Raw genomic sequence first — 3,444 nt, 5'->3', positions numbered from 1 at the left:
GATTTAAGTGAAAAATAAAATTGTGAATAATTTGAGACGATGATAATATATTATTAAAAGATACCCAAGCCTTTGTAAATTTGTATAGCATCACTGTGATGGAATTTTAAATTAGTAGCTATTATAAAACATTTTATTAAAATGTATACTTTCAATATATGTATTTAAAAGTAATAAATGAATAAAAGAAATAAACATAATAAAATGTACCATGTCCTGCAGAATTCATTGACTAGTGATGCATGTTAAGAGGTATTTTCCAACTTAAAGAATTAAAAAAAAAATGTACTCACATTGTATTTATTGGTGATTATTTTTAAATTAATATATGTATCGTCTGTTATTTTAATTCTCAATCATTTTCACTACTTGTCAGTCAGGTTGTCATACTGTGGTGGTTTGAATGTTGCTGTGATACTGGCAGTTATGCTATTAGTATTTGAATACAAGCAGGGTCACCCATGACAGACACGTTTCAATGAAGCTTCCAGAATAAAATAGACTGGAAGAAGGAGAGGCAGACTGCTTGTGAATGGTTAACTATAGAAAACTTTATAAATAGCTGGAATATTGTATGATTTAGTGTCAGAAGATGAGCTCCTGACATTGGAAGGTACTCAAAATTCTGCTGGAGAAGAATTGCCTGCTCAAAGTAGAGTTGAACATAGTGACTTGAATGGAACAAACTTTTTGAGACCTTCATTAACAAATGGGTTACAACTCAAGATGAAAAGAAACAGATGCAAACATGCATGAAATCTAGGAAAATTGGAAGTTTAAAAAAAAAATGAAATGGAATGTATAAAGATCAGTAACCTGGGATTAGTGAGTTAAAATGGGCTGGTATTGGCTATTTTAAATCAGACAATCTTACTGTTTGCTTTGCTGGGAACATCAAATTGTGAATGACATACATTCATTGTTAAAAATAACATCTCAAGATTTATCTTGAATTACAATGCTGTCTATGATAGGATAATATCCATGAATCCTGGTGTGGCACTTAGGTTAAGCACTGGACCTCAAGATCTATTTGAACCCCAAGACCAGCACTTCACAACAACAAGAAAGACCAATTTCTATCATTATTATTCAAATTTATGCACCCACTACTAAAACCAGTTATGATGAAATGTAAGAATTCTACTAACTTCTTCAGTCAGAAATTGATCAAACACACAATTAAGATGCATTGATAGTTATTGGTGAACAGAATATGCAAGTTGGAGACAAAGAGAAAGAATTAATAAATGGAAAATATTGCCTTGATGTTCCAAATGATCTAGCATGACAGAATTTTTCAAGACCAACGACTTATTCATGGAAAATACCTTTTTAAAGCAACATAAAAGGTGACTACATACATAAAAGGTGGACCTCACCAGATGGCATACACAGGGATCAAATTGACAATGTCTGTAGGAAGAGACAGTGGAGAAGATCACTATTATCAACCCAAATAAGGCCAAAGGCCACCTGTGGAACAGAGCATCAATTGTTTAAATACAAGTTCAGGATAAAGTTAAAAATTTTTTTAATAAAAAAAAATAAAATAAAAACGTCAGTGAAAGCCAAAATATGACCTTGAATATATCCCACCTGAATTTAAAAACCATGTCACAAACAGGTTTGATGCATTAGACACTAATGAATGAAGACCAGAAGAGTTGTAGGATGACACTGTAAACATAATACACTAAGGGAGCAAAAAGGCCATTAAAAAGATAGGAAATGAAAAAAAAAAAAAAAAAAAAAGACCAAAATGGATGTTAGAAGAGACTCTGAAACTTGCTCTTGAGCATAGAGAAGCTAAAACAAATGGAAGAAATGAAGATGTAAAAGAATTGAACAGAAAATTTCAAAGGACAGCTAGAAAAGATAAAGTCAAGTTTTATAATGAAATGTGCAAAGATCTGGAGTTTGAAAACTAAAAGGGAAGAATACATTCAGTATTTCTCAAGCTGAAAGAAATGAAGAAAAATTTCAAGCTTCGATTTGCAACACTGAAAGATTTTATGGGTAAAATATGAATGATGCAGGAAGCATCAAAAGGAGATGGAGTGAATATACAGAGTCACTGTACCTTAAAAAATTAGTCGATATTCAACAATTTATTTCAAGAGACAGTACGTGATTAAGGACTCATGGTACTGAAGGAAGAAGTCAAAGCTGCATTGAAGGTATTGGCTTCAGGAACTGATGGAATGCTTACTGAAGTCTTTCAACACATTGATGCAGCACTGTAGGCATTCAATCATTAAGAAATTTGGAAGACAGCTATCTTTCCAAACAATTGGAAGAGATCCATATTTGTCCCATTTGCAAAGAAAGGTGACATAGTAGAATGTGACAATCATTAAACAACATTAATCAATATCACATGCAAGCAAAATTTTGCTGAAGACAATTAAAAAATGGTTGTAGCAGTACATCAACAGGGAACTGACAAAAATTCAAACCAGATTTAGAAGAGATGAAACAAGGGCTATCATTTCTGATGTCAAATGAATCTTGACTGAAAGCAGAGAATACCAGACACATGTCAACTTGTGCTTTATTGGCTGTTTAAAGGCATTTGACTGTGTGGATCATAGCAAGCTATGGATAGCATTGTGAAGAATGGGTATTCTGGAACTCTTAATTGTGCTCATGTGGAACCTGTACATAGACCAAGAGGCAGTTGTTAGAACAGAACAGAGAATATTGAATGGTTTAAAATCCATAAAGGTGTGCACCAGGCTTGTATCCTTTTAACATACTTATTCAATCTGTAAACTGATGAAATAATCTAAGAGGCTGTATTATATGAAGAAGAATGTGGCATCAGGATAGGAGGAACAGTCATTAACAAACTGTGATATGCAGATGACAAAAACCTTGCTTGCTAGATGTTAAGAGGACTTAAAATACTTTTTGATGAATATCAAAGACTACAGCATTCAGAATGGATTGAACCGCACTATAAAGAAAACTAAAATCCTCACAACTGTACCAGTAAATAACATCTTGATAAACACAGCAAAGATTGAAGTTGTCAAAGATTTCATTTTGCTTGGATTCATAACCAATGCTCATAGGAGAAACAGTCAAGAAATCAAATGATGCAATGCATTAGACAAATCTGCTTCAAAAGACCTCTTTAAAGTATTAAAGAGCAAAGACGTCACTTTCAGGAATAAGGTGTGCAGAACCCCAAGGTCAGTTAGAACAGCAAGGAGTTCAATGCTATGAGTCAGAACTGACTCAATGGCACTTAACAACAACAAACAACATATGCATAAGTAATTTTGATAATGAATAATGAAGATTTTATGTCTAGGTTCTATGTTGGGGTCCTGCCTCGACAAGGAAGTGTGGGTGTCACGAAGAAGGGAGATCTGGTGGCGAAAGTGATAGAGAAAGAGAGAGATGAAATATATACAAAAAAGACAGACACACAGATAT

The sequence above is a fragment of the Chrysochloris asiatica genome, unplaced genomic scaffold, assembly GCF_000296735.1.
Source record: "Chrysochloris asiatica unplaced genomic scaffold, ChrAsi1.0 scaffold00138, whole genome shotgun sequence".
NCBI lineage: Eukaryota > Metazoa > Chordata > Mammalia > Afrosoricida > Chrysochloridae > Chrysochloris > Chrysochloris asiatica.
Note: the sequence above shows the minus strand (reverse complement) of the source record.